Source organism: Camellia sinensis, chromosome 12 (assembly GCF_055761805.1).
Source record: "Camellia sinensis isolate YWXY chromosome 12, ASM5576180v1, whole genome shotgun sequence".
Classification (NCBI taxonomy): domain Eukaryota; kingdom Viridiplantae; phylum Streptophyta; class Magnoliopsida; order Ericales; family Theaceae; genus Camellia; species Camellia sinensis.
In genome coordinates, this window is record NC_138972.1 from 50,173,908 (window position 1) to 50,194,235 (window position 20,328).

Sequence of the window (20,328 nt, forward strand, 5' to 3'; positions counted from 1 at the left end):
GCAATCAAATACACGGTTTTATTCACTACGCGACATTAAACATGAATCTGATAAAAAATGTTAAAATTAACGTTTGGATCCCACCTTAATTAATACTCAAAGGTACCAAAAAATAAGGCTATACAAAAGCCATTTTCCAACATTTTTCAGAGTTTATTTTGGCTCAAAAATGTGATTTTAAGTCACAAAAAAGAGGAGCAGTTAGTCACCATTCCTTAGGCTTGTTGGTTGTTTGAAACCTCTTGGCTTTAGTCCACATTTGCGTACTTTTTCCACCTTAAAAACTCAAGTTGCGTTTGGTAGAGTTTTGTAATTATGATTTGAGAGTATGAGTTGTATTTTGAGTTCGTGGGGTTTGGAATTATGATTTGAGTGTAGAAAATTTGTTTAGTAAAGAGTTTTGAATTTAGTTTTGAAAAGAGTTTTGATTTGAGTGGGGAATTGTTGATGTGACATTTGATATTTGATACAAAAATTTACAACTCATAACTAAACATACAACTCAAAATTATTTTAAAGCACATAAAAAAATTTCAAAATTTCAAAAAAAAAAATTTCGATTATATAAAAATTAACATATCAATTGCAAAAAAAAAAAGAAAAAAAAAAGAAAATCACTATTCCGGATGACCGGTTAAGCAAAATTTTCAAAAAAAAAATTCTGAAAGGCGCGGCTGAGACAGAGCTCTCTGCAGAGTTTTGGAAACGTGATTCCAAAAGTCTTACCAAACATCATACTTGAATCAAGTTGCAGAATCATGATTTGAGAACACAACCAAACACAGCCTCAATTTCCAGCACTGTTTTAGACTAGTTTCAAGTCCTAAAACTTGTGGTTTAAGAGCTACCAAAGGTGGAGGGGTTAATCACCCTTTCTTGAATCTTGTTCCATAGCTTATATCCTTGTTCTTCACACTTATTTTTTTGATTTATATACTTTGTTCAGAGTTTTCAGAGGCTAAAACATGTGATTTTAATGTCCAAAAAATGGAGGGGCTAGCCACCCTTTTTAGGCTTGCTTACTGGCTTTGTTCTCTTCTTTGTTTTTTGCTTACTTTTTCTAGCTTTTCAAACTAATTTCCAACATTGTTTTTTAGTTTGTAGGGTTTTTTTAATTGTTTATTTAATTTATGCTTTGAATACTATGCTTGTGTTGTGGTAAGCCCTCATGGATTTGGGGGTTTAGGCCATAGACACCAATTCATTTGAGTTGATAGCTTTTCATTCCTTATTTTTTTCATGTAAAGAGTCTCACTTTAATAATCACCTTCGCATAATCATCTCTGTAACGTTCCTCTATTCTTTGCTTATTTTGATTAAAGAGTTATATTTAACAATAGATTGTTGTTCAAACATGAGAAAAGATTTTCCATGCTTAATGGTTTAATCTCTTCGGAGATTCATTACCAATTCATTACATCTCTCTCATGCTAAGCACAATCCCTTGTTTAAACATTTCTCTTTATCGCCGATGTATTACTTTTAAGGGACTAACTTTCTAGTTAGGCCCTTGGAAATCACAAAGGAAAGTTTCATTATAGCTTGTTATCGATTTGGATTTAGAGTCATTATCACCCTCTTTCGAGTTTGACTTTGAATCTCTTATCGCTCGTAAATGAGTTTGATTCCTCCTTTGTAATTTTTTAGGAAGAAAAGGGCTTAACAAGTTCATTTCTCGGGTCAAGTCGTGCTTGTTATCCTTACCTTATTGCTTTTGAACTTAGTGGACGTAGCTATCATTTGTGGACAAAAATGAATAAAGAATGGCAAGGTAATGTAAAAGAGGTTAAAATTAGACTAAGAAAATAAAAAAGTGTAATAAAATTGAGTTGGGTTTAATCGGACGTTATATTGAACCTATTGAGTCTTGAATCATTACATACTCTTTAGTGATGTTAATGATTCGAGAAGAGATGTCTACCACTTCCTTTGAGGTAACTCCATGATATAGAAGAGGTGTTGTTGGTATTTTATTTTCATTTATTGATCTTTTGTCTTATCGGTTCATAGATCATCATGCAACAATTTTGCGACAATGGATGGTTTGTGAATCGAGTCTACTCATCCCTTGATCAGTTTCGTGATAGGTAGAGTCAGAAAGGATAAATATCCCCTGGGAACACTTTGTTTTTGCTTTGTTTTAATTCTGTAGCAGCAGGGCAGTACCCAAAAACAGTGGCCGGCCGACCACCTTTCTGCCTGGCCGACCACTTTCCAAGGTCGGCCGGCCACCAGTGTTTGTGCAAGCACTAGCATTTTCATGGCAAAACAGAGCAGAAGCTGAGGCAAAAACATATTTATTTCCTGACTGCAAATAGAACAGCTTTTTGCAGCAAAATAGAGAGGTTCCCGGAAGGATGTTCTCATTTGTGCGCTTGTGGCTCCTCACCTCCCGTCCCATTAATTTAATGCTTTAATATTAGTGTGTTATAATTAAGTAGTTAGCTTAATTCAGATTTGTAATAATTAGTTAATTTATCTTATTCATTTATTTGGTGTTGTAATAATTAGCAAAGTAAGATATTCGTTTGGACCTTCTTGCATGAGGGCGAACTTGTAATATTGTGTATGTCTTCCAACCTCCATTCTTTCTCCCTTTTATTTACTTGCTTATGATGGTTGTATCATGTTTTGGGTTCATATCATTACCACGTGTAAATGTCCATTTTTTTTGCATGCATTGGGTTCGGTTCATTATTCTAACCTTATTATCATTTCCTACTTACTTGAATACGTGCGCTATCACATGCTTTGAGTTAAGCCATCTGTCATGTTAAATAACTGAATCCGATAGTTGCATTTTGTATATATTGCATTAGTCACTTGCATATTTAGGAACACGCATTTTTCTAATCATTTTTGTCTATTTTGGCTTACATCGGTTGAGTACTAGGTGAACGTTTTTTCTTTAGCATATTGCATGTATGTTTGTGTGCCATATCAAGCCTATTACCATGAGTTTAAGTGCTTATTTGATATACCTCTTTGAATGCCTTTAGATGAAGGCAATTTCGCTTAAGTTGGGATACTTTTGATCAATGTATGTATGAGCTTATTTTTTCAAGTAACACATATTCAAAACACTTTTCAAAACAAACATAAAATCAAAATGTTCCAAAGTGAATGAAATAGTCTATATTTGTGTGCCTCACATAGCAAGTTAGCATAATAAATCGGAACAAGAGAATATAATGTACATAAAAATCAAATCATGATTAGTAGAGGCCGATCTTTGATCGGGTGAGTGGGGTGCTCAATTCATGACCTTCCTCTCTCATACCTAAGTTCCTGAGTCAAGACACTTTGGTTATGACGGACAAGTGGCCTTTGGCACAAGTCATGGATTTTCTAAATTTCTTAAAAATATTTAGGTGGAAACTTTAAAATCTGGCAATGTAGTCCATTTTTGGAATTTCTGATTATAAATCGATTTTTTGAAGATTTGCTGGATTTGGAGTATCATTTGTGTTTTCTGTTTCACATTGCACTTGTGAAGCCAGATTCAGAACCACGACAGTCCGAACTGTAGGGCTATTGTATCCAAGGAGGCTAAACCCCCCCGAGGAGCATGAAAAGCAAGCTACACACCCCCTCCACCCTTGCCCCCTAAGAAAGATCGAGTTGTCCCAACCTCGAAAAATTCCCGACCTTTTTTTTTTTTTTTAGGTAGAGGGAAGACAAAGAAAAGTAAAAAGGATAGGAGGAGATGAAGAAGAGTGAGACCAAATAGAGAGGGAGAGAGAGAGTGAGACCAGAGAGAGCGAGAGAGAGATAGAGAGAGAAGTGATAGAGACACCTTATTCACCAACAGCGACACCTTGTTTTGGCCTCGATCATTGCAGATCTGAGTTCAATTTTGCCGAGATCGGAGGATGAGGGAGATCGACGGTAATGGGAGGAGAAAGATGATGACAACGGAGGAGGAGGGAAATGAGGACAACGGATGAGAAGGAAGAGGAGGACAATGAAGGGAGGAGGGAGATGAGAACAGTAGAAGAGAAGGGAGAAGAGGATAGCAGAGGGAGGGAGATCGGCAATGATGAAAGGGTTTTAGAGAGAGAGAGAGAGAAACCGAGAGAGAAAGAGGGAGAGGCAGTCAGTCTGCTTGTATGTGAGTGTGAGGTTATGTAACTGTGTTTTAGGATTTGGTTTATATATATATATATATATATAGGGGTATAATCATAATTTCACATTGGGGGAAACGGAAACGGAGATGGGGATGGGTTGGGGCTGAGACTGGGGAACGTATCACCGTTCCCGGCCCAAAATTTGTCGAGGATTCATTTTCGAATTCCATCCCCGGCCCATTGGGGGTATTTTTCAGGGGAAAACCATTCTAATTGAGGTCGGGAGGCCGGATCCCCATCGAGTTGGGTTCAAATTGCCATCCCTAACTACAAGTTCTGTCCAAAGACACATTTTCTTTCAATTTTAATTTTTTTTTTTTTTGCTTTATTTCTTTCTTTGTATTAATGGAATTAAAATGTGAAACTCTCGGTAATGTTACATTGTGAAACATTTTTTTATTTTGTTAAAGTGGTTAAAAAAGAGGTTTGACATACCCAAAAATTGGTTGGAAATTAGAAGAATGATAGTTGGAGAGAAAGAATATAGAGGGAAAGGTGATTGTGTAAAAAAATAGCATTTGTGCATTGGAGTGGAATTGTTAAATTTTAGTATCTTGACACTATAGCAATGTCAAAATTTAACAATAGCATGTCATTTTAGCTATTTTGTATTGGAGATATTCTTATACCATCGTCATCTAAAACTTTTTCTCCAATGGCCTTTTGAAGAAAAAAAAAAAAAAAAACATTGTCAAACTTTACGATTAGTTTGGCATAAGATTTAGTAATATCATTTGTGCTAGCTCTGCTTATCCAAGAGAGGGTTTTCATTCTTTGCTCTGGTTGTGAGTTATTCGATTGACTAAAATGTCATTTGTACTATTAAGATAATACTATTAAAAAAATATTTTGACACAAGTCAAATTATAACTTTGATAGTATGATTATAATAATAATTATGGAAAATTAGAGGTTAATGGGGACGGTATATTTGTCAATGCATAGGAGGTAAAATATTGTAAAAATAAAAATATCATGCATAAAACATATAAGGTGAAAAGAAAGGTCGTTCAATTCTTTATTCTTTCTTGCTACTAGTTTTCCTCTTTTTGCTTTTGTTTATCTATTTTCTATTTTCTTTTTTTTTTTTTTTGGTCCTCAAAGTTCTCCCAATAGCCATGGGATTTTTATTTTTAAATCGTGTCCAACTGTTTTAAAAAAATTTATCGTTCTTAAATTATGTCTTGAAATTTTTATATTCTAATTTTTTTTTTGGTATAATTTAATGGGTTTTTGTTAACAAGTATATAGGAGCACAAGAAAAAAAAAATTGTAGAAACCAAGAAACGTTTTACTAATTTCATAAAAAAATTTATTAATTTTAATTTTTTAAAAAACTTTTTCACCATTTTCAAAATATTTTTTTTCCAATTTCCAATAATAAGGGACACTTATTAATATTTGCATAATTTAATACTAACTTTAAATATTTTAAAAAGTAAAAATAAAAATAAAAATTCTTTGATTTTGCAAAGTAATATTAAAATAAAATAAAGGTATAGTGCGAAACAACTAAGTCCAAGCAATTTTTTTAAGGGGTTTTTTTTTTAAGCTCCCTAATAATAACAATTTTCTGCATAAAAGACATTAAAAAATGCAATACTGCCTCAGGTCCCTAACCAAAATACCCGCGCATTTTATCAATTTCTTGGACCAAAATACCCTACGTCTGTTCATCTTCAGATGAGTTGATTTTTTTGACCTGTCTACTGGATATTCTCCTTTGTGATGCTGGTACTAGTGTTGGGTATTTTTCGGCGAGTACGAAAACAAATTCAGCAAAACAAAAGCACTAAGTTTGGCAAATTTAATTTTCTGGGTAAACAAACAGAGTGGAGTGGAGTTGATAGATGTGTATATATATATGATACATACATATATATATACAATCTGTTGCTTACTGTCTTGACTAGTATATGGGTCCGTTTGGGAAGGGCTTTTCCCGGCTTTTTTGGCTATTTTAGCCACAAAAGACAAAATAGGTTATTTTAGCCACAAAAAACAAAACATCACATCCAACCCATAATTATTACATTCTTCTCTCACAAAAAAAGTCAAAAAAGCCAAAAAGCCCTTCCCATACCAAGCTTTTTAGCCCAGGCTAAAATAGCCAAAAAAGCCAAAAAGCCAAAAAGCCAACCCACTTCCCAAACGGAGGCTATATATGATAATTAATCAATTAAGATCATTTGCAACTATAATCAAACAGTCACTCTTAGTTATCTTATTTATGGTTGCAAACATATATATATATATATATATGATACATACATATATATATATACAATGTCAGCACATATATATATATATATATATATATCCAGTGTTGAATATGACATCTTCAGGTTCAAAATTTCTCTGAGTGTTGAATATAACGTCTTTTGATTTTTGGGTTTAGTAGAATTGGAGTTGTTTCTGGAAAAGCAATATTTGGACCCCTACTTGAAGAATATTGGAAAAAGAAGCTTGAGGAAGAGGCAGCAGTAGAGGAAGGCTTAAAGTGATCCAGAGAAATTTGAATTTTCTCTGGATTCAACCCAGAGAAATTCATACCATTAAGTTTAAAGAAAATCTATCACAAACTCATAGAAGAACTATTAATTTGTTTGTGCAGGAAATTGTGATTGAATCAGCAGCAGCAAAACCAATGACAAATTGATCAAATCAGAGTTTTATCGTTCCAGAGAAATTCTGGACCAGAGAAATTTGAATTTTCTCTGGGTTGAATCCAGAGAAATTCTTTGGAAGTCCAGAATTTCTTTGCTTCCAACTGATGATGGGTTGCTTTCCTTCCAACTGTCAAAATTGAACTGCTTTCTGTGCATTTGGGACTTCTTATTGAAGCTTCTTGTGTTCTTGTTTTTGTAAATTTCTCTGGCTTGCTATATTTGTGTTTCTCTATTGTGTAATTTTATCTGGCATGTTTATGTTTCTTTATTATTTTCTCAAGCAAATTATCTGTGGCTTACTACTCTATTGGTGTGGCTAATTTTCTCTGGCATTTATAATTTTCTCTGGCCAAATTACTTTTCTTACTTGTGTGTCTAATTTTCTTTGGCAGTATTTATAATTTTCTCTGGCCACATTATGTTTATGTCTTGTGTCTAATTTTCTCTAGCATATTTATTTTGTTCAATGCTCCATTTCCTCAAAATTTCTCTGTTGTGTAATTTTCTCTGTCATGTTTATGTTGCTACCTTGTAATTTTCTCTGTTGTGTAATCATTGCTACCTTGTAATTTTCTCTGGGATTTAATGTTTATGTTTTCATTCTATAGAAATGGCAAAGCGCAGAAGCAACACAACCCCAGAAACCCCGAAAAAGAAACCAAAAGTCTCTGTGTCTGCGTCTTATGATCTTAGATCAAAACGCAATAGCAGCACCAGAACACCACAAAAAAAACAAGTCCAAGTTGAAGAAGCAATAAGCATCAAGATCAAGACACCAACTTCAAAGGTGATTTTCACTCAACTACAAGCATAACATTTTCTCTGTCATTTTCATTGGATTATAATAACAAACCTACGATTTTCTCTATACTACAAAGAAAAGTCCAGAAACATGAATAGTGCAAAAAAAAAAAAATGAAAAGTGCAAAGAAAACATATCAGAAAACTTTGAAAAGTGCAAACATATAAAAACACATAAAAACACAACATATAAGTCCAGAAAAATTTGTAATACTTATCATTTGTAATACAATCATATGATTTTCTCTGGACTACAAAGAAAAGTCCAGAGAAATTTGTGAACTTATATTCACTTTCAATATAACAAAAACAAAAACACATTAACATCAAGAGACAAAAATATATTAAACACAAGCACATAAAAAAATCACAGAGAAGATCTGTTATGTTCACAAAACATTCAATTCAAAAAATTTAAAAAAAAAAACAAAACACTTACTACACTATTGCTACGTCTGTAAATTTCTCTGCCTACTTACAATTTTCTCTGTGATTTTCACTGCACTACAAGCTTAAAATTTTCTCTGTGATTTGAGTTCAATTATAGTAACAAACCTGCAATTTTCTCTACACTACACAAAAAATGCAAAGTGAACAAAAAACAAAGCACAAAAACGCAGAAAAACAAAGCACCAAAAAGCAACTCATAACCATGTTGACAGAGAATGAAAAAGCAACTCCAAAAATCAAAATCAACTCCATCGAAAATTCATCAATAACAGATAATGAAAAATTAACTTCAAAAATCAAAAACAACAACACTGAGTTCGTCTCTCTCACATTGATCAAAACTAAAAACAAAAACCTAATTCAACACCTACACGATCAAATCAAATCAAAAATTGAAAACTTATCTAATTCAACTCCACATGAAATCAAATCAAACACAATGAACCAGATTTCAACTCCTACATGATCGATCAACACCTACAAACAACGAACATGATTTCAACTCGTACATGATTTCAACACCTACAAACAACGAACAGGATTTCAACACCTACAAAAACCCTAGAAAATCTCCACAAAAATCTGAATCGTCAAGTTCATCCTCACGTAATCTCCCACAAAATATCAATATGATCTTTAGCTGCCAAATTCAAAACAACGTATATTATAAACAAGGGTAAGACATGTATTTTACACTCTAAAATAACATTGAGGGACCTTAGGCTACAAAAGAACACATTGTGGACCTAATCCATTACTAAAAGTTGGATAGGGACCTTAAACCGATTTTCCCTTTTTTTAATTGAGTTTAGAACTCTACCACCAAGTTTAGAACTAGTTTATATGATATCAGAAACATACAAACCATGTTGACAAATAGAAACACAAAAAACATTTTCACAAATGATTTGCTCTTAAAATATTAAAAGGGTAAATTAGAGGTACCTTTCTGAGATTTCTAACAATAACAATGACTTCCACTCTATTTTTTTATATTACTTTGCCCTCCCCTGTCAAACCCTTTTGCGAACGTGATTAACGGTAGAGGGTTAGTTTGGTAATTTTGAGATTATAGATATTTTTGTTGGGTAATTATATTTCCACATCACAAATTTTTTCAATACACATCATTTTTTTAGTTCACACCACACTCAAATTAGATTCTTCTATTTTCTTTCAATACACACCTATCATTTTTCAAATAGTACCAAATTACCCTTATCTTCTCCAGCAAAGCCCTAACCCCAAGAACCTTCACCACCGGCCGCCGACAGCCAGTGGCCACCCCTTATCCTCCGGCGTCCACCCCTCTATGGCCTCATTCCCCTCCTGCCAATCTCACTGACCCTCCCTAGCCCTTACCGCCACAACCACCACTTACCAACCCTTCTCCCTAGCTCCATCACACCACCCACTAACCCTTCTCCCTTTCTCCGTCTCGTCTCTCCCAACTCCGTCGTACGCCGTTCTCTGCCCTTCCGCAACCCCCTCTCTCTCTCCCTCTCTCTCTCTCTTCTTCTTCTTCTTCTTCTTCTTTGTTTATTCAAACTCTAGATCTAGAAACCCAAACCCTAAATATCTCTCTCTCTCTCTCTCTCAATTCAACACCGAGTTGTAGTGGTAGTTGAAGACAGAGAAAAGAGAGAGAGAGACACAAAGAAGAGAAAGATGAAGAGACGTGAAGAAGAAGAATAAAGGAGATGAACCATGACAGGAATTGGTGAGGTGGCGATTAGCGAAGTCAGGGGCTAAGAAGGCTACAGTTGTTGGAGTTAGGGGTTGGAGAGACGACATTGCCGAAGTCGAAGGTAGGTAGTAGGTGCGGCGGCCGGTGATAGTGCTGCCATGCTTGAAAAAGTTATGATTTATATTGTCTAAAATAGTAATTTAATTTGGGAATAAAATTATAATAAAAATAAATAAAAGACGGTGGCTACTGAATAAATCAGTGGTGTGTAAATAAATAGAATCACCCTTTTTGTTGTACCCTCTGGTGTAAAAAGACCATCTTGTTTTTACACATTGATGCAATCGAACGATTCAAAACTTCTGCAATGTATGTGGCTGGGGTTAGTCCTTGTACAATGAGAAAGAGTGGAAAAACCAATTCTCCAACCTATATATGTGTCTTTATGGTTCTCATATTTTTTCACCATCTCTCTCTCTCTCTCTCACTCTCTCTCTCCAGCTCTACTCATCAGTGACTACAACTTTGCATCATCAGATGCTTCTATTAGTTATGCATTAATAAACTACTTGCTTAATATATAGATATTTTTCATAAGCCTAAGAGATCTTTTTTCTTTTTCTTTTTTTAATAATTTAAATATTGCAAATTTCTCTTTAATGTTGAAGCCATCTGCTAATACTGGATGTGATATGGTACCTGCGGCTGAAGCAAATGAAGTGAAGCTGAAGTATATATTTTCTAGTTTTCGTGGTGCTGTAGTGACATCAGACTTCCTCATATTTTGTGAATCTTGCACAAAAGACTAACCTTCTAGATACTCCAGCCTTCTTTTTTTTTTTTTTGTTGGCTGAGATCTAGAGTAGTTAGGTGCCTACTTTTATGTTTTTGGAGTAGTGGCCAATGAATTTGCATAGATGGCTGCAGGGCAGCCCTCATATTTGTGGGGCTTAAGGTAAACTATGAAAATAGGATTTCTCTAATATATTTTTTTTGTAATAAAAAATTTATGCGTAAAATGATAGCTATCCACAAATTTTTTATTTAAATACTTGAATATGTAATCATTAAAACTATAAACTAAAATTTACTTTCATATATTAAGATAGGAAGAAATCAGTATAATGACTCAAAAATATTAAAAACTGGTTATCAAGTGCTTCCGATTGAGATTGAATTAATTGTTCTACTTTCATCATCTTCTTTCTCTTTTTATTTCCAGAACTATACTTCCTAGGAAACATGGCTATAATCACAAATATTTCAATCCACAAATCACAAACACTTCAATCCACAAATCACAAACACTGCAAATCAATCCACAAATCACAAATTCACTAATCTTATAGCAAATAAATTATAAAAAAATAATTTAATGAAACAAAATTAGGGTAATAAATTTATTCAATTAAAATTGATAAATACCTAGGTAAAAAAATTAGGGCTAAATTATTTATTCTACTAAAATCTAATGGATAAAGAAGGTAAAAAAAAAATAGGGCAAATTTATTATTCCACTAACTGACAGAGAAAGAATGTAGAAAAAAAATTAGGGCAACTTTATTTAATAAAATCTAATAGTGAGAGAGAAGATTTACCATGAGAAGAGAGAGTGTGTGTGTGAGAGAGAGAGTCACCGGAGGAGTGCGTGAAAGAGAGAGTGAGTCGCTCACAACAATGTTGTGCTCTGCGTCTGCCTTGCCTTGAACTTGGTACATATTGCCGTCTTCATTTCATTACTTCGTTAAAGAGAGAGATTGAAAGCAAAACCAGTGCACTGAAGTGAAAGTGATGTTGTATATAGTGTATGTATGGTTTGGGTTGGGCCCAAACACTTCCTCTGTTTTTGTTTTTATATGTTTTCATTTTAATAAATATGGGCCAAACACATTTATAAATAAATATGGGTTAAATTTTACATGGGCCCAATAAAACATTTTGGGGCCCTTTAAATTGATCTTAAAACAAAAAAAAAAAACAAAAACAAAAAAAGGGTTGGGCCTATAACAATTTATTAAATTTGGGAGCCCTTTTTTTGAGCCAAAATTTGGGGCCTAAGGTACAAGCCTTACCTATCTTAGGTCAAGGCCGGCCCTGTCCAGGTAGGGTCATATGTTGTATTTATTGCAGGGCTCTTGTGCATGTATTTATGGTGGTGCTACATGCATCAATTAGTGTATTAACTAGTGTACTAACACTAATTATGATATTATTATTGACCCTACTCATTATACAAATTACAAATACTAAAAACAACTTAAATTATACCACATCATCAATTAGTATACTAATTAGTACATTAATTAGTGCATATAGCATTGTTCATGTACTTATCAGTGGTGCTATATGCACCAATTAGTATACTAACTAGTGTACCAACACTAGTTATGTCATTATTATTGACCCCACTCACTATACAAATTACAAATACTAAAAACATCTTAAATTATGTCACATCATCAATTAGTACACTAGTCAGTATACTAATTGGTGCATATAGCATTATTTTGTATTTATAATGTTTTTCATATGCACCACTTTTCAAAGATATATGTTTTCCTATTAGATTTCATCCAAACAAGTTTTAAAACAGTAATGCTACTCATATAGAAAATCTATGCACAGAAACTCTAACGTGAAAGTGAACTCGTACATGTGAAACGTATATTAGATCTACTTTCATGTGAGAGTTTCTATGCATTCTATACATAAATTTTTTGTGTAAATAGTATTTCTCTAAGAACATATTCATTGAATGAAGGAAATGTTTAACAACTGTTCAACAACTTAAAATGACAACAGAAACTTTAATTAGATTCTTGGAGTTCACTAATTAAACCAAAAATCATTAAATTTAGCCACATTTAATAACTACAGTACTTGAAAATGCAACAGAAACATTTAATTGAAATGAAAATTGAATAATGCAACAGAATAAATAGAACATATGCACAATGATAGAGACAATGAGGATAACACGATTTGAACCTACGATTTCTTACAATCAAAACTTTGATGCCATGTTAAGTCATTAATTATTTTAAAAGTATATTTATTAAGAAATTAGTTCAACCATGTAAATCTAGCTAACAAAAATAAGGGGAGGGGGAATCCATACAAAATGATATGGGAAATTTCTATAGATTCATTTCCAACCAAAAGATCCATCAAATTGGTTTATTATTTCAAAAAGCATCACTATCATATCATTTGATGAGTTTCTTTTTATATAATTTATGGTTGCAAATCATTTCCATTAATTTGATTAGAAGAATGGAAAAACAGAAAGTACATCTAGAAACAACAAGAATGAACTGGAATGCTATTACAGAAGTGTCACGACCCAAACTCGGCCCTATGGGTTTAGCACCGTAACCGGCCAGTAATCCGAGATTACCGAAGGCCTGCAGAACAGTAGTACAGTAAAACAGAGTACAGGGCCTGGCGGAAGCCAATACAGTAAATAAATAATGTCCATTGAGCTGTGATAGTCTGTATGCCAAAAAGATTTTTCATGCATTCGTATATTCACAACAGTACAAGCTATACAAGCATTTACAGACATTCAGTACAGGGATCTAATCCCTTGATAACAGTACAGTACAGTGGATAACAGTCTATACAGTAACACAAAACAGTAACAGGGACCAGCGGGGGAAAAGACACCCCAAGCCATAGCATGGCGAACTCGGAACCTCGCAGTGAGGCACGGTTGTTGGCTTGACAAAACTGGAATGACCCTGACGCCTCTAGCTTTGGTCCGGTGCCTGCACACCTACATATATATATAAGCAGTGAGCTAAAGCCCAGTGAATAACATAAAGCGTAAAGGGGTTTGGAATGAATGTCCTTACAGTAATGAAAACAGTTCATTTCAATCAGTATTTCAGTTGCTCAGTACAGTAAACAGTCATATGTGGTACACCCATTAGCATATCAGTAGCAGTAGGTCTTAAAAGACCGAACAGTAATGATGGCCATCAGTCAGTAAACAGTAGTGGCTCCACGAGGGAACCGACAGAGATCTCTGTAACAGTAACAGTAAACAGTAGGTGCTAAGGATGCCACAGTATAGTTCAGAAATAAAGGACATACATTCATTCAGTAATACCAGTTCAGTAAACAGTTCAGTTCAGTATTCAAAAGATAATCAGTTAAACATATCTTTACACAATTGTTACTCACAGAGTTTGGGCTACAGAATGCTAGAGCGCGTCTCCCCAGTCGCCAGCCCTACACAGTTCACAGGTTGAACACACACTAAGCTACACAGTTGGGAAAGATAACAACTTAATCCCTAATGCCTCGGTGTGTTCTACATCTATCCTCAACAAGATGTCTTAAACTAGGCCTAAGAATGCCTAGAATGGAATGAGGATGCAAAGATGTGATCAGAAGACTGTTTCAGGATTTTCAAAAAAACAGAGTCCCGCTCGAGCGCAGGTTTCCCCGCTCGAGCGGACATGCAACAAAGGTACACGCTCGAGCGTAAACTTTCCCGCTCGAGCGTACTGTAAAAGTACTGGATAGGTGATATCTCCGCTCGACGCCCGCTTGAGCTTGAGACATGACTCCGCTCGAGCGCCCAATCCTCCGCTCGAGCGTACTGTAAAACAGTGCAGAGATACTGGATGCTCGAATTCCACGCTCGAGCGGCACTTCCCCCGCTCGAGCGGAAGTGCAGAATCTGGGAATTCCAGATTGCACCTCCAAGCTCCAACTCACATTCAAATGCATCAAAACCAATCCTCTTGGGCCCATTTTCTGGAAAACATTTATAAACACATAGAATAACATGGTTCAAAGCTCAATTTGAGAAATCAGGCCCAAGGATGTTTAATTCAAACTCAATTTCAAACCATTTTCAAGAATAATATGAACATGCAAACATGCATGAATTCAAATCAATTCAAAGCTTCAATTTGATGCTCTAAGGAGCCAAATCTTTCAAAAACATGATGAAATCATGGACTACACTCAAGACATGAACATGCATGCACCATTTTACCATGAATTCAACTCAAAACTCAACATTACAAACATGCAAGCATGAAATGAGCTCTATATCAACATGTATGAACTAAAACATGGCTTAGCTCTACAATTTAACATGGACCATGCAAGAATTCGTTCAAACACAACTCAAAAAGATGAGATTCATACCTAGGTTCCTTGAATGCAAGTCTAGAGGTTCACTTATGCACTTAAGCTTTCAATTCCTCAAATTCCAAGCAATTCTAAAGATGAATCAAGTTGAATCACTCTTCCTCTTACTCTCTCTCTCTAGTCGGCAATGACAAGGGAATGGCTGATGAAGTTATGTTGTTCAAGTGCAAGGAGTTCAAAGGTGTATGAGTTAGTGGGCACTTAAGGCTAGTTTGGTAAAATAAGGCCAACTTAAGCAATTGATCAAGATTTGATCTAATTTACTCATACCTAATCAGTTTTCAGATAATTATACCATAAAATCACATTAATTATGATGATCATAAAACAATAACCAATTCCCAGTTCGGCCATCGATAAGGCCTTCAATTAACAGTTTAAACAGAAAACACGAACAGATCAAATAATCAATCAAACAGATAAAATACAAATTAACATACACACTCAGTCAATTCAGTTCCAGTTTTCGGTCAGTCAGTTCAGTACTTTAACCAGTCCAATTATCAGTCATAATCAGTCTCGGTTAACAGTGATTAGCAGTTAATCAGTCATTAATCGGTAAACAGTATGAGGGTTGTTACAAGAAGATTATGAAACCTTTTACAATTTCTCTCATTTTTCTTTGTAATGAAAAAACAACATCCAATTAAAACATATTAATGTGTGTTTGAGAGGAAAAACATTGGTTACACACTTAACTTTTGGTTAATACACAAATTAATTAACCCTATTCTTGAACTTATAATCTCAAAGTTATTAAGCCAAGCTTTTTACCATCCCTCATTTTTCTTTCAAATCTTAGAATTAAATGTTCTAGTTCTATTTTCTTCAAGTTTTGAGCTCAAAAAGGCTTCATGGGCCCGTTTAGCCCAAATAACGCAATTAATTGATCTAATTTTACGCCCCCACACACTTGAGTATTGTAAAAACACTTGTGAGTATTGTAAAACAAATTGATAATTTAATTTGTATCTCGATCTTTCCTGTAATCAGACATCAGTGTAGTAGAAGCTACCCCACTGCCACTGGGGTTTCTGAGCCCCCAACTAACCATATGTCTCTTTCACCTAAACATTTTAAAATCCCAATTTACATTTATTTTGGTTTCAGAGATGGCTGTGAAGGTTCACATGACCATGAACAAATGGAGCACATTTGTGGGCGCCCATTGGGCCTCCGGTTCGACCAAAAGTCCGGCCAACTCTACATCGCCGATGCATATATGGGCCTTGTCGTCGTGGGCCCTGAGGGTGGCTTGGCCACCAAGGTTGCAACAGAGGCACAAGGGATTCCTTTTGGGCTTACCAATGGTTTGGACATTGATCAGAGAAGTGGAGTTGTGTATTTCACCGATAGCAGTTGGCGTTATCGGAGGAGGTACAGTGCTATCAATTTTATTTTAGATAAATGATTTATTCCTATAATTTTTTCTCTCCAAATCTCCCAAATGAGAGGAGGAATTTCGGAGGAAAAATTTTGTGTGAATAAATCATTGTTATTTATTTTTATTTTTTGTTTTTGTTGAGAGTGGTGAGTAGATGGGACTAAGCCCATTACCAAATTGCTACATGTTCAGAATTATGAGTGCATCTTGGCGGGTTGAGAGGTTGTTCATACCCGGTCAAAGTTGTGTTGAGAGCTATCTAAGCTCGCCTAAGTTCAAATTGTAACCCAAGGTCGTTTGCTCAAGCTTGACACGAGTTAGGCCAGAATCGTACAAGTTGCCTAAATTGTCCGAATTACATTTAAATTTGATTTGTTTTGTTTTGTTTTTTTGTTTTTTTTTTTTTTGTTTTTTGTTTTTTTAGTGTAGCTAAGTTAATTAATTTATTAAAGTTAGATCTATTTATATGTTTTTTAATAAAATTATAAATAATATCAAGACAAATAATTTATGTAATGTGAGAGAGATTAGAATTGAAGAACCAATATATTGCTATAGTGGTCTTTATAATTTCATAATGAGAAAATAAAAATATACGGTTTTATGTTGTGAAACTTACATATATAACATATATTGAATATAATCTCACAATCTAAATTACTGACATTATCAGATCAATAATAATTTATATGTATATTTAATAAGAGAGCTGCTATTCCCATTGCATTTTACTCCAAATACACTTTTTTTTTTCTTTATTATATATAGTTATATTAATACCTTTTCATACAAAATATACTCCCTGAAAAAATTAAAATTTCAAGGGTATTAACGTAATTATGCATAATAATGATAAAAATGAGAGTATATTTGGAGAAAAGTGAAGTGAGAATTATGGCTCCCTTTAAAATATATATATAATTTGGACTTTGAAATGCTCAAGTTGTTTGTTGTTTTTACCCAAGTTTATCCAAATTTAATTCAAGTTTTTAAAATTTTATCCAAATTTATACTAAATTTAAAAATATTTTATCTAAACTCTAAAAAAATTCAAACGGAACTTAAATTGCTCGGTTAAACTTACCCGAGTTACACTCCTATCCAAAATTAGTGAGGTATAGGATGGGCTGACTTCAGGCCTGTCTGAGGCAGGCTTTTGGGTTCCGATTTCTTTCTTGCTGTTGCTTAATTTGGCACATTCCAAGTGTTCGGCTGTAGCCAAAAATAAAATAAAAGTGTTAGGCTTCTGAAAAAGTTCTTTTCAAACATTGCTGGTTTTGGAAAGTCCAGCAAGTTTGAAGTTCGTGTAGGCTTAGCTGTTACAAAAAGAAGAGGCTTCCCTCTTAGACTAGAGTGTCCAGTTGAAGGGGCTCACTCAAGCCCATTTTAATAATGAAATTGTTCATCCTGTAAGTAATTATTCATACAAAAAATAAATTAACTGAATATTGATAGGGATATGATTGGATCACACGTGTTTAAAAAACAAAACCGTGTATTGTTAAAATCAAAATTTTGATTTACTTTTTGTAAAAGAACTGTAATCTAATCATGTAGCTATCGATATCTACCCTACTTAATTTTTTACATGAATAATTTTCTTGAGAAATATTAAATATAAATAGTTTAGACCACAAAAATGGACTAGATATCAGTAGCAATATTATTAGATTACATTTCTTTTACAAAAAATAAATCAAAATTTTGATTTTCACAATACATGGCCTATTTCTTTTTTTAAATACAAATGTAATCCAATCATATGAGATGGTCCCACAACCCTTCTAGGAAAATTGAGTCTAGAGCAACACTGTTGGGGCAGTGATAAAATCACATGTTTTTTCACTACATGTTAGAATCATGCAATCAAAATCATGAAAAAAAATTTCCATAAGTTGGAAAGAAAATGGATTTCAATCACTCGTGTTTCTAGAATTTAATTAAAATTAGCACTCATAAGAGCTTCAATAAAAATAGAAATGAATAAATGTAATCCTATCACCCAATCTAGTGATCTCAAGAACCATAACATGTTCCATTGGAGGGCATGTGGTAAGCTATGCAATGTTTAATTATCAAATTCTTCTTCTTTAGTTTAGTGTAAAAAATTATGTCATTTTCACATTAACATTAAGAAATTGTACATGCCAATTTGCAGAAACTACATCTATGTGATTGTTAGTGGCAACAAAACAGGAAAACTAATGAAATATGATCCAAAAAGCAAGGAAACAACAGTTCTTCTTGAAAACCTCACATTTCCAAACGGAGTAGCACTAAGCAAAGATGGCTATTTCATTCTCATTGCAGACACCACTGATTGAAAAATCTTAAGATGGTGGCTCAAATCATCAAAATCAGGGATAGTTGAAGATTTTGCCCATCTCTCGGGATTTCCAGACAACTTTAGGAGGAACCTCAAAGGAGAGTTTTGGATTGCAATTCATGCAAAGAGAGGGAAGATTTTGAAATGGCTTCTCTCATATCATTGGGTTGGAAATACTTTGATTAAATTTCCTTTTGACATTACAAAATTATATTCATATCTTCCAAAATGGAGTGTGTGTGGATTGGCAGTGAGGTTAAATGAGGATGGTGAAGTGTTGGAAATGTCGGAAGATAAAAGAAGAAAATGGATGGAAATTTGTTAGTGAAGTTGAAGAGATAAATGGAAGTTTGTGGATTGGATCTATAAGGATGCCTTTTGTAGGGATACAAGAAAGAGTGTCTCTATGAAGAGATGAATTATTTGTATTAATGGTCCAATATTGTACAGGGAAGATGCTACCACCACCTCTAAGCATAAGTTGAGAAATTGGTGGAAAGAATCATGAATGTATTTATGATATATAGTAAAAATGGCAAATTATACTAGTGGTGTCTAGATCTTGTCCTTTGTTTCGTTTTGATCCTTATATTTTGAATTAACTCAAGTTTGATCCTTAATTTTAGATTTTAGTTCAATTTGGTCCAATTAAATAATATCATCAAGATTCTTTAAGGAAAATGATCGCTAATTTGGTTGAACTTGATTCATTGAATTGATCAAGTTTATAAATTTATTCTTAAAAGCATGATACATGTTTAAGTTTTTGTTATTGGCAATCCCGTTTGACAAAACTTCTTTTAGTTGTAATTATATTCAATCTTTTATTTTAGTGAGGCTTTAAGTATTTAGATGTGAATCCAACTCAAATTGTGCCTTGCAGAGGAGTTTGTTATTTTAATTCATTCATGTTTGTCACTTCGCTAACTATGTTGAGGATCGAGCTGCTCGATCAGCTTGCAAGGGTCCAGGAGGCTGTACCCCATGGTAGGTTTGGGCAGTGCCATGGCGAGGTCAAGGGGTTGTGCCCCAGCTGCAAAAAGCAAAAATATAGTCGAAATTATTTGACTGCTCGAGCGGTCATTTATGCGTTCGAGCGAAGAAAATGATCATCTAGTACTTTTGCAGAGCACCTAAACTTCTAGGAAGAAAGTTTTACGGCTCGAGCGATGAAAGTTGCACTCGAGCGGTCAAACTATATGCACCGTCTTTAGTCACACCACTCGAGTGGTGAAATGTGCGCTCGAGCGGTCAGCACAATCATTTTTTCTATAAAGTGCGTTGTTCGATGTTTCTAGGGTTTGACATGTCAAGGAACAAGATACAAAGTGTTTTATATTGAATGGTGGTTTTTGAGTGTTTCCTTGATGATTTAAGAGTGATTAATGGATCCGTGAACTTCATATCAACTTCATCAATGGTTTGTTTGTTTTCGTTTATTAACAAAAGAGTGAGTTGTTATTCAGTGGATTCTGTGGAACATGGGTCTGAAGCGTTGGTAGATTTTAGAATGGCCCATCGTTGTGGATTCGACATCGGCGTTGTGGATTCAACATTGGGCAAGACAATTCTGAAGTGAAAAAGGTAGTGGAAGAGGCATATAGAGGTCGGTTCAATTCGAGCATGGATTCGTTAGGTAATTGAGGGTACACTTATGTAATTTCTTTTTGCCTTCTTAGTGAATTGTTTTATGGTTTTTGCCCGTGATTTTTTTA

The 20,328-nt window shown here is 34.3% G+C and overlaps 1 pseudogene; it reads left to right on the forward strand.

The window, feature by feature from the left end:
• The first annotated feature begins 7,409 nt into the window (after positions 1–7,409).
• Positions 7,410–19,153, forward strand: LOC114311753 (protein STRICTOSIDINE SYNTHASE-LIKE 10-like; annotated as a pseudogene).
• The last annotated feature ends 1,175 nt before the right edge of the window (positions 19,154–20,328 follow it).